Source organism: Manduca sexta, chromosome 15 (genome assembly GCF_014839805.1).
Source record: "Manduca sexta isolate Smith_Timp_Sample1 chromosome 15, JHU_Msex_v1.0, whole genome shotgun sequence".
Lineage (NCBI taxonomy): Eukaryota > Metazoa > Arthropoda > Insecta > Lepidoptera > Sphingidae > Manduca > Manduca sexta.
In genome coordinates, this window is record NC_051129.1 from 8750218 (window position 1) to 8762258 (window position 12041).

Sequence of the window (12041 nt, forward strand, 5' to 3'; positions counted from 1 at the left end):
TGTATTATATACTTGCCCACTGCTGAGCACGGGCCTCCTCTACTACTGAGAGGGATTAGGCCTTAGTCCACCACGCTGGCCTAGTGTGGATTGGTAGACTTCACACACCCTCGAAATTCCTATACAGAATTTCTCAGATGTGCAGGTTTCCTCACGATGTTTTCCTTCACCGTTAAAGTGAACGATAAATTCACAAAGAATACACACATGATTTTTTAGAAAAGTCAGAGGTGTGTGCCCTTGGGATTAGAACCTGCGGACATTCGTCTCGGCAGTCCGTTCCATACCCAACTAGGCTATCGTCGCTTTTTTTATAAAGCAATTTTTTTTAAAAAAAATACATTTGCTTGCCTCTAATAATGAAGTAAGTACTTTTTAGCTGACTTCAAAAGAAACATTTTAACGAAAAATTATACCGCCTCGAAAACCACTAAAAATAACAAAAAATAATTTAACTTTACCTATATGCTGGTTACCAATTTTGGAGTCGATGCCTAATAAAAATTAAACATTGTTTTGGTACATTTGTTCATGTATTTATCTAGCTTAACCAGCAATAGTAATGGGATCTAGTTCTACATTTAATTAAAACGGAACCCAAAAGACCGGCTGCCAGACTTCAAGATACTGTGAGTTCATTCTGCGTAGATCGGACCACCAACAGCTAAAAATTTAAAAAGTTGTATATTTGTAAAATGTAGGTAGATATTGTAACTTTGACTTTGCGGATGAACAACACTTCAGTTTTCGCCGTGACCATGAAGGCTGCAAAGTCTTCGAAACGTCGGGAGAAAACTAAAATAATTAAAACCGCGATAAAATCCGAAAAATACTTTAATTTTGATTTAATCTATTGGACTAAAGATAAAAAAAAAACCCAAGCATACGGATAGACACATTAGCATAACAAAAACCGACTAATAGAAACAAATGATAACATATAGATTTTTATCAACCATCAAATAAAAAGCATTTTTCCATTACAATTCAATAAACATTACCAGTCAGTATGAATTAGTTGATAATGCTGTGATAATGCATGCAGCGTAGGATTTACGTATTTGTTGACTCAATACAATACTGACAGAGGGACGTGTCACGACTTCGTATCGCAACATGCACAACTATTTTTACTTAATTCCAGTGCTAATATTATGGTGCAGTGCAACGCACGTCACTGGGTCACTTAACATACAACACAATACCGAACAGCAGCGAGTAACCGACTGCGTCTTAACATTACTACAACAGTTAACCAGAAAGGATTATATTACTATTGTGGACGCAGACCAGATCCTGGACTTATCTGCTGTTTATTCGCTACAAACATCTGGCTTCATATTACAAACAATGTCGTGGAATAACAGTTTACTTTATACTAACACCTACGTCATTGCTTCAAGAACTTACGAACAATTAGCGGGAGGATTGAATTCAGTAAAATATAGTTATTATTGGAATCCGACTGCCCATTTCGTTATATTCGTGGAACATTTAGATGGCCCAGAGAACATATCACAATTGCTTCTGGATTACAACATTCGAAGTGTTGCCGTTGTTACGAAAAATGATCAGGATTATGATATTTACACTTACAGAACAAACTTCAACGCGTGCAACAGGTCTGAAATGTTGGTAGTGGCAAATAAATGTTATATATTCGACGGCAAAAATATTTTCCCGGAATTGAAAAACATATCCCTCCGAGGATGTCAATTTAAACTAATTGTAGAGAAGAGATGGCCTCTGATTAGTTTGCATAAATTGATAGGGATCGAAAACTTGGTGTCTAAAATGTTCCAAGAACACACTGGCTTAAAATTCCATATTATATTACAGGATCCAGATCCGAGACTTCTTTTCCAGATATACCAGAAGGTATAAGAAATAATTCTGCGGAAATGGTCATTGGAGGATACATTGTTATTTTGCGCCACGCATCGGAATACTCATTTAGTTACCCATTTTTCACAGCGGGTTTGATGATAGTAGTACGTCATAGAGATTTCCTGAGTGCATGGCAGGCGACATTTTGGATGAATCTAGGTCTTATATCTATAATATTTGTCACTTTCATTGTGTATTGCTTAATAATTATACATTCGTCGTTGTTTCCGAAACGGGAAAAAGATATTGCACGTGATGTGATCATTGTTCTAGGCTATTTTTTAAATAAAATTACGGTTAAGAATATAAGATCAGACCTCCCGCACCAGTTAATTTTTATGACGATGTTACTTTTTGTATTTATAATGCCTTACATATTTCAAGGGTATTTGTATAGTGTGACCACTCATCCTTTAAGAGGTGTTGAAGTCAAGGATTCACAGGAAATAATGAGAAATTTTATAGTCTTGCTACCAAATGACTGGAATAAATTTAATATAAGTGGCCGCAATTGTGGTCATATATGGAGTTGCCTGAACGAAGTCAAAAATAATAAGCATGAAAAGCTATGCACAATCGTACCACCCGAGCATTTCCGCGGGTACAGTTTGAGTTTTGTGGACGAGCAGTGCCATAACATGTTGTATCCTCTGAAAATTCCATTCGTGACCATGATGCGCACATTTTACTTACGCCGGGGATCGATACTCCATAAAGCTTTTAACAAATTTTATTTACAACTCGCAGCTACGGGTTTGCTAACAAAAGCTCACAAGGATTTTACCCGTAATGAACTGTTCAAATGTAAACCTAAGTATTCATCAAACAAGGCACCACAATCTATGTGGGATCTCCCGGAAGCCTATACTGTTTTGTTTGTCGGGTATATTATATCTATAATAACTTTTATCATCGAGCGCAGATTAAAAAAAACTTAGTGCCTTCGTGCGTAAAATTATTCAAACAAAATTAAATATGTTTGTATGTATTAAGTATGTATAATATATAGAGTGGACTCACCACTCTATTTGAATTAGCTATAAGTGTTAGCACCTATGTCCTCGAATTGAGTTTTTGCTTAAGTTATGTGAGTAATAGTAGAAGTACAGAATAGATGAGTGACTACACCACTAAGCTAACAAAAACGGGCACCCGAGGAAATTTATGTTTCAATGTCGAATTCTTGCTTGATTGAGTGCTTATAATCTTGTAAATCGACATTCGTGAATTTATTCTGTATTTTTTTAATACATTTTTGACGAATTCATTTCCAAACAATAAGAAGTGATTAGCAATAAAGACAAGAAGATGTATTTGATTTTTTAATAAAAAATGGGAAATGTAAAATCCTCATAACGAGTGTTTCCTGTTGTAAAAATTACATTTTTCTGGACATGCTTTCCAAGTTATTTGTTTTAAACTCTTGAGCGTACGTTCCCACTCGTCTGCAATGACTCGTTTCAGCTTTCTGATGTTTTTGGTGCACGTTACACTGATATTACCCGTCTCTTTAGAATATTCTAGACACGTTCAATTGGATTGAGGTCAGGACTTCGAGCTGGTCAATCTAAACAATAGATCCCAACTTATTGCATAAACGTTTCCTTGTCCCCAGAACGGTGAACGTAAGGTCTCCGTCATAGGAAGTGATTTCTTCGGAACCCACTTCCGCCAAGCGTTTCCCTGGTCATCGCAGCACTTGCCGATTCAATCCTCACCTTACAAAGAGGACCTAGTTTCAACGGACAACATTATTTTGTTCCGGTCCTCCAGGATCCATAAAGCACAATTTCAAACAAACTGAAGTCGGGTAACATGGTGCTCAAGGAATGATTTAGTCAGTTTTTTACAAAAGGGTTCACTAACAGAGGTTACAAGAGAGCGAAAATTATCGCTATTTGTTTGTACTTAACTCAATCCGTAACATTCTGATATTTTGATAAAGATAAAAATTATACAATGCTTATTTCGTCTACGGGCGCATATAACAGTTTTGATAGTCGTATATGTAAATAGGGGATTTTTACTCTTATCTATATGGCTAGTAAAGCTATACTTCGATTAGAAAGTCCGTAATATCAAAAAGACAGATTTTCTCCCTGACTATATATTTTTTCTATAGATTGTAGGTATAAATCTCGCTGAAAAAAAAAATGTACGTATTAATATGTATAGCTCGTATTTGATGTATCAATTAGTTTTGTTTAGATTTTTGTCGCTTCTGTAAAACTGTAGTTTTGTATATACGCTCCGTTGTTAGAAGTTATGAAGCTCTGGATTTATATCGTCCAAGCACTTTACAAAATATTAAACAGCAACATGTAGGCCGCGTATAGTTTTCTAGTTGCTGTATGTATATTGACTGTTAAAGAGTCATTGTGAGTAAAAAAACACTGACATAGTCGCAGTCGGTAGGATTCGAACCTACGCTCCCAGAGGGAATCTGATTTCTAGTCAGACGCCTTAACCGCTCGGCCACGACTGCTTATGGCTCCTAAGATGAAATTGTGAATGTTGTATATTTAATAGTTACACTTCGCGTCTAAACACTTCTTTATTACAAATTGCTCTACCTAGCTTTAATAAAAAATAAATGAACATTTTTCTTCTTTTATTTAACGTATCGGAACTAAATATCTATGCACGAAATGGCTTTCTATATTCCAATGTTATTTTTAAATTTTACTTCCTATGCTTTAAACAACAGGTAAATAATACGAACTATGTATAGTTGTTTCCTTGAAATTTGGTTACTCATAACGTTTGGTTACAGGCACCCAAGAAAGATAACCAGTCGTGTTTTGTTGCAGTGTGTAGATTACAAAATAAAAAAAAATGCGTTAATCCATATAATCAGGTCTCTAGTCATGATATAGATGAACTTATCCAATGCTTATAAATTTCATATATATTTTATAATTTTAAGCATATGTATGTCGGGGAAGCTTTGCTACTGTTTACATCGTCATAAGTGGTTGCGGAGTTAGTTGGAGTCATCAGAATAAAATGCGAGCACTAAACACAATGATCACAAATTTTTTTGATATTTGAATTAAACAATATTTATTGACACAATATTTATTTACATTTTTCAATAATGACAAAAGAAAAGTGGAAATTAAAGACTGAACAGCGGGTTCAGGGCACTGATCTTACTTTAACCAACGAATAAAACCATTTTGCGGATTTTGTCGCATTTTTTTATATTATAATTCTCTCCTTCATTTTAAATTATAGTTATCGAGCAAAATGAATATCAATAAGTAACTTTAATTTAATACCTCCCAATGCCACTACCACTATTATCCTAAGAAAATTTGTCGCAGCGGTACCATTAATCTTTTAGTCAATACACTCAGGCATACGCGATATTCACACTACAGTGCAACATAAAAATATATCAGACAAGTAAAACTAGAATGTTTTGTGAAAATATTCGTTATTCATAGATGATTTTCGGCCCAATGTTAACAAAGATAAAGACTAAAGACGAATAGGTAAGTGGTTTAATTTATTAACGAAATGTCAAAATGACTCTGTATAATTATTTGTCCTAGATAAGTAATTAGGTACTCGTAGTTTAGCCGTAACACATTAGTATGTACACAATGCAATCACAATAGGCGTAACGAGAGTTATTTGTGGATTCATTATACAGAAATAAGTAGGTATTTATTCAGCTGTGCAGCCGGGTAGTAAAATTGAATAAATGGCGCGAGAAATCCCCGGTCCGGGCACAAGTGCGGTTTTATGATTATGAGATGCGCACGCGCCTGTAAAACAGTAGAAGAATTAATTACCGCGCGGCGAACTGCCTCTGTTTTAGAATTTCAAACTTGGAATGTAATGGGCGCTTCCCGCCTCTGATTTTACTATAGTTTGTTAAGTTAATCGACGTAGGCAATTGTCTGTATTTCGGTTCATAATACGCACATACTTTTAACCCATGTTGTGGTCAAACTGCAGGAAAGACATGGATTATTTTACTTCATTATTAGGGGTAAGCACAAGTCATATTTTTTCCTATACGTCGTTCATATTATAATGGTATAAATTTTAATATCTTGTCTTATTGCGTACATTATCTCTTATTTTACTTGTTAGAAGAGAGGAGCGGAAAATGAGTAGACTTATTTATACTTGTTCGGAGACAATGTTACCTTACAATAATATACATCTTTGCCAGTAATACGGTTCCTTAATAGCAATATCTTATTGGTTATGTTATTTATTAATTGGCAATGAGGTAGTTATATTGGAACACAACAGTAACTATAAAATCATTCACTCAAAAAACCTTAACAGTAGAAATTGGAAATTAAGATTCTGTTTAAAAATAAATGAATACAATAATAACGCCATTATGTTGGGAGTTACCAGAGCGATAATTTCAATGGATGGGTTCCACGTCTTCGCAAACACCGTGAAATAGTGGGATAGTTCTAGGTGTTTACGTACAAAACGAGCTTTCCAACGAATTGTTCATATATTTTCGCATAACATGATGATAGAAATATTTTTATTATATTTTGATTAAAAATGGTCAGTTTGGTAAGAAATAGGATTGAAGTGAACAGTAGAATAGCATTTTTGGTCTTTATCGTCTGTACAGATATATTCAATAGCTTTCAAATTAATCACATAATAGAGCTCTATTTTCGTCTCTTAATAACGTTGTTAGGCCGAATTCGATATACATGTACCTTATAATATTATAAACCAATTATTGTAACAATTATTTTCATCGTTAAGATTAACTAGGAAGCTTCATTATGCCTTGTTATGGATAATTAATAATTTTACATATCGTTTTTAGAAATATTACTCATTTTCTTTAGGAATGTATGTAACTACAATTTTTTTACTTATGGATTTACAATTTGACATGAACTTCTGTAAAAATCAATACACGCTATAACACAAAACAGTCCAGACTAACAATATATTCAACACAATGTAAGTCGTGTTCCACTGTATTATGCAGGAGTGACATTCACGTATATCGTTTGTTTGACATTGATAGGTGAGTATGCGCCGGAGTCGCCACTCGGCAGTCAGAGTACACATGTCTTGGTGCTTAGCGTTGGCGCACTCTAGGTTCTGAATACAAATCACTTGCTCATAGGCTATAAATGTTTGTTGGCTTCTATTACTAATGAGACTGTTATATTTGTATGCTTTACCAACTGATAAAAATATTTGTAATAGAACAAAACGAAAAAACTATTTTTTCAGTATTCAGACAAAAATAGTGACAAGTTGCATGGAATTGTGCAATTTTATACTGGAGAAGTGAATATATTCCGTGTGTTATGCATTGTGCGTTATTTCGTACACAATGCACGAGGTGACTGTGACGTCACTTCCGTTGCCGTAACGAGCAGTACGCTCTGTTGGAGGTATTCAAATTGAATGAACCTGTTTGTGTAATGTTGACCTTTTCGACATCGGTTTTGTATGTGAAAAATTTTGTTGAATATTTCGTACTTATTATTATAGTTTTGTAAACTGTGCTAGTTAGTGCATTGGGTGCAGATGTTTTAATTGTTGTAGTAATAAGGTAAAGGAACCCTTAAACACAATATTTTTTTTAAATTTTCCTAAAAAATATAAAGAAAACTCTGTGATTAAATTGTAACATATCAAATATAAATTTAATAATAAAAGAACACAACAAAAAAAACCTAAAACATGGATAGTGGGTCATACTAGGAACCGGGCTTTTTTCGGTCACACTTCCTTATATTATTTTTCTATCGGTAAGCAAACATGGAATTTCGCGGAGATTTTTGGCAGAACTGCTATAACATTTCTTTGGTCTAAGTAGCCCATTTATGTTGTTTAAAAAATGGATTGTACCACTGATTTAGCTCCTTTGTACTCCTCTATTGTTTCTTGTTTCCCTCACATCATCTATATTTTTTATATATAAAAATTACGTTTTATTCAATATAGGTAAACCGATATTAAAGTTTATTATTTCTGTCATTATTTATTGAAATCTCTATCCAGAAGATTTTGGGATAATCTAGAATGAATATTTGGCATACACTGATAGTATTTTAGCATAAGCTGTAGTATACATTAAAAAAAAATCAAAATGTCCTATCAAAAAACAAATCACGTTGTAGCAAACTAAAAAGTATTATAATATATTTTTTAATGTTATTTTTTGTTTGATTCACCGATCACTATACATACATATTTATGTTCGTATCTGTTTGAGACTATCAATGTATAATGCGAAAACTTTGGAATTGTTTCTTTTTTTGTCTCTCCTCAGATTCTGTTCACGGCCCACTACCAGTGAAGATCGTAGATATGCACTAAGAAAATTTATTTTGTGTACGTTCTATATTGAACATTTATTATAACGTTAAATATAACAAGACAATACTGGAGTAGAATATTACTTATGATGCTATATTTAAAGCACATTTTTACATCCAAGTACACATAACTCGTAGTTAGCGACATAAATTTCACTCACTGTATTGAGAGTGTTTATATATATTTTTTTATTGTTTTCGTTACTTAATATTGTGATTCTAGTCTAATAGAAATCATTATTCTCGTGTAAGTATATTTTTGCTATACTTTTATTGTACCCTAAATATATTATCATAAAATGATTATGAACATAATAAACATCGCTTTTAAAAACTATAACAACTTCAAAAAATACCAATTATAGTAATGTATTCTTCTAAATTTACCTTTGAATGCACAATTTTACGTACAGTCTTATGATGAAACTGGAACATAAACATACGAGGGGTAAGCAAAGACCCAAGGGAAATACACGTCGTGTTGCCCTTTACACCTCTTGAATATTTAAAGGCTACGCTGTCAGTTTCACTCAACTCAACCGGGCCATTTTGGTTCCTCAGGGAACCGGCTAAGGTCAGAGACCATGCTGCCATGTCATAAGTAAACTTGTCTCATCGTAAATTACATCCATTTAATGTCTTCAGTTTATATCTTCAATCTTCAGTTAATTAGACTATTAAAGCCTAGAGGTAAAATTCAGGGACAAGTCATAAGTTTATATTCGTTCAAGTATCCAATTTTTTTTGTACAATTTTTTTTCCTTTTTTCCCTATTTCAATTCAAATATTTAGTCAATCCATTATCTTTTGACATTTCTAGTCGTACATTCAATCTATAGATCACGATAGATAGGTAGGTAGTCATATTCAGTTAAAATCCCATTTCAAATTTCAAAATTCGATCCTTTGATCTTATCAAAGACATAAATTCATAAATACCTTTCTATATATAATATTATAATTCCCCTTCTAATACTATTCAGATTCAGGTGAAAATATTTATATACAAGAATTAAACTAGATAAAAATCTTAAAACAAACTTAAAACCAATAACTATTTACAAACAATTAAATTTGCCTAACTGTGTTATTAATAAAATTAACTAATACTGTATAGGTTGAACTATTTACAAGAAGATCCTGTATGGAGCGCGGTACCAGATCGGGTTTCTTATAAATTTTAATCAACTCATCCATCAGCACAAGGCGCTGAATGCCGAAAGATGAACAATTAAAGAATATGTGAGACAGAGATTGCTCTGTCTGAGAATTACAGTGGTCGCATAAAGGACTTTGTACAATTTTAAATCGAAAAAGATGATAATTTAAAAGACAATGACCGAAACGAAGCCTCAAAATAATGGTGTAAAATTTTCTGCTAATAAATAAACGACTTCTGCAAAACCAAGGTGTGGAGCCAATAGGAACATTATATGCGGCATACCATAACCCTTTCTTTTGGGTTTGAACTGTGTGATTCCAGTGTTTCTTCCATATGTCAATGAATCTTTTCTTAAGGATGGGGATTACATCTGTATGTGGTACACGAACATTGAGATTACTACTGGAGTCAGGGATGATGGTTGAAGAACTAGTTATAGTTCTGGCTATAAAGTCAGCCTTCTCATTCCCTAAAACTCCAACATGAGAGGGAACCCACATAAATGAAACCTTAACATTATGTATAAACAAATCTATGTAGGAGTCTTTGATAAGAGTAATTATATAATTAATGTTAGCATTGAAATGATTATTTTTAAGTTTTTCAAGAACACTCATGCTATCACTGACTATTACCCATTCACAACATGTGTCATTCCTATGTTTTATGTGTTTCAAAGCAGCAAGAATAGCCACAGCCTCAGCTGTAAATATACTTGCATTAGTATCTATTTTATGACCAATACCAGAGTTTAAAAATTCATCATAAATAGCAAATGAAACAGCTGACTCAGTTTTGGATCCATCGCAGTACACATATCTACAACTATCACTAAACTCAGAAAACTTACAATAAACATCTTCTTTTGAGGATAAGTTATGGTCAACAATAATATCTATTGCAGGAAATTTACTGATAAAATCTCCTGATAACATGGAAGGGAAGATGATTTATGAATTTGTAGAGTTTCAAGAAAACTAATATACTGTGGGAAGCCTTGGAGAATATAGAGAGCATTATGCGAAGATAATCTAGAGGTATATGTTAAATTTGAAAACAAGCGATTATTCATTTTACTGTACAGTTTTAATAAAAACTTTTCTTTCAAATAAGTAAATCTTAAGCATAATGGGGGAAGTTTACACTCAACTTGCATTATGTTAATAGGAGTGCTTTTAAATGCCCCAGTGATTAGTCTTAAGCTTTTGTTTTGAATTTTCTCCAAGGTATCTACTAATCTACTATCACCAGCAAAACAAAGGAAGCCATACTCAAAATGACTACGAATCAAAGATTTATATAAAAGTAACAATATTTTGGGATCAGCACCCCAGGAAGTTCCACATAATGATTTCAATATATTATATGCTCTATTAGCTCTTAAACTAATTAATTCAATATACTTTTTCCAGGAAACATTATGAGCAAAAGTCACCCCTAAAAACTTAGCTTCATGGGACACGGGAATAGGAACTTTATTGTAATAGACAGAATTACTTAAGTTGTTGCCTTTACCAAAGACAACCAATTTTGATTTAGTTGCATTTATATCGAGATTTAAATAAGAGAAATATTTACACAACTCTTCTAAAGACTTATTAAGAACTTTTGTGATATGTTTCAAATTTTTTCCAGTGGCATAAATAACCAGGTCATCAGCAAATTGAAGATTTTTAACTTCGAACCTAAAATGAGATTCAAACGACGTATGTAAAGAATAAATATTAATGGAGAAAGTATTCCACCTTGACAAACTCCAACAGAAGTAAGTCTCGGACCATATAATTTACCGTTATACTTTGCATAAACTTTTCTTTCAGTTAAAAATGTATGTACCCAATGAACTATTTTGCTTGGAAATCGAATAGAAAGTAACTCAGAGCAAAGAATATCAATATTAACACTATTAAACGCTCCAGCAACATCAAAAAATACAGACACCAAAGACTCTTTATAATTCAAACTATTTTGTATATCAAGTTGAAGTTGACAAATACTTTCACGAGCTGACATTCCTCTTCTAAAACCAAATTGATTAGCAGGTAGAATATTATTATGTTCTACATAATATTCTAACCTTTGTTTTAATAATTGCTCAAAAATTTTCCCAACACATGATGTTAGAGCAATAGGCCGATAGGAATCTGGGCTTGACCGAGGTTTATCTGGTTTCAAAATGGGCACCAAACAGTCAGATTTCCATGTAAGAGGTATATCATTGTTCAGCCACAAATTATTTAATATTTCAAGGAAAGTGCATAGACCCTTTTTACTGAGCTTTTTCAACATAATATAAGGAACACCATCAAGTCCGTAAGCACTATCCTTTCTGGAATAAAGAGCAGACACTAATTCTTGCATTGAAAACGGTTTAATTAGGAAACTATTTACAGAATTTATTGAACTATTGGAAGAAAACTGTGAATTATTAGTTACATAGTCTGGAGTAAACTTTCGAAGAAAATCTTGTACCCAACTATCATCATTAGAGTTACAAATAAATGTTTTATTAAATTTTCGCATGTATTTCCAGATTCTTGATAGAGGAGTACACCGATTAAAAGAACTGCACAATTTGACCCAACTATATGATCGTTCTTTTTTCAAAGTAAGTTTTTTGAGAGCTTGTAATCTTTTAAACTCAATATAGGTTTCCTCTGAAG

At 33.1% G+C, this 12041-nt stretch overlaps 1 long non-coding RNA gene and 1 other non-coding gene across 2 annotated transcripts; one reads left to right on the top strand and one right to left on the bottom strand.

Annotated features, from left to right (window-relative positions):
• Positions 1-4290: 4290 nt before the first annotated feature.
• Positions 4291-4372, bottom strand: Trnas-aga. The gene has a single exon. It is a non-coding gene; the product is annotated as a tRNA-Ser (tRNA).
• Positions 4373-9078: 4706 nt separating this feature from the next.
• LOC119189408 lies at positions 9079-11059 on the top strand. Its single transcript, XR_005112408.1, has 3 exons — positions 9079-9205; positions 10283-10415; positions 11014-11059. It is a non-coding gene; the product is annotated as an uncharacterized LOC119189408 (long non-coding RNA).
• The last annotated feature ends 982 nt before the right edge of the window (positions 11060-12041 follow it).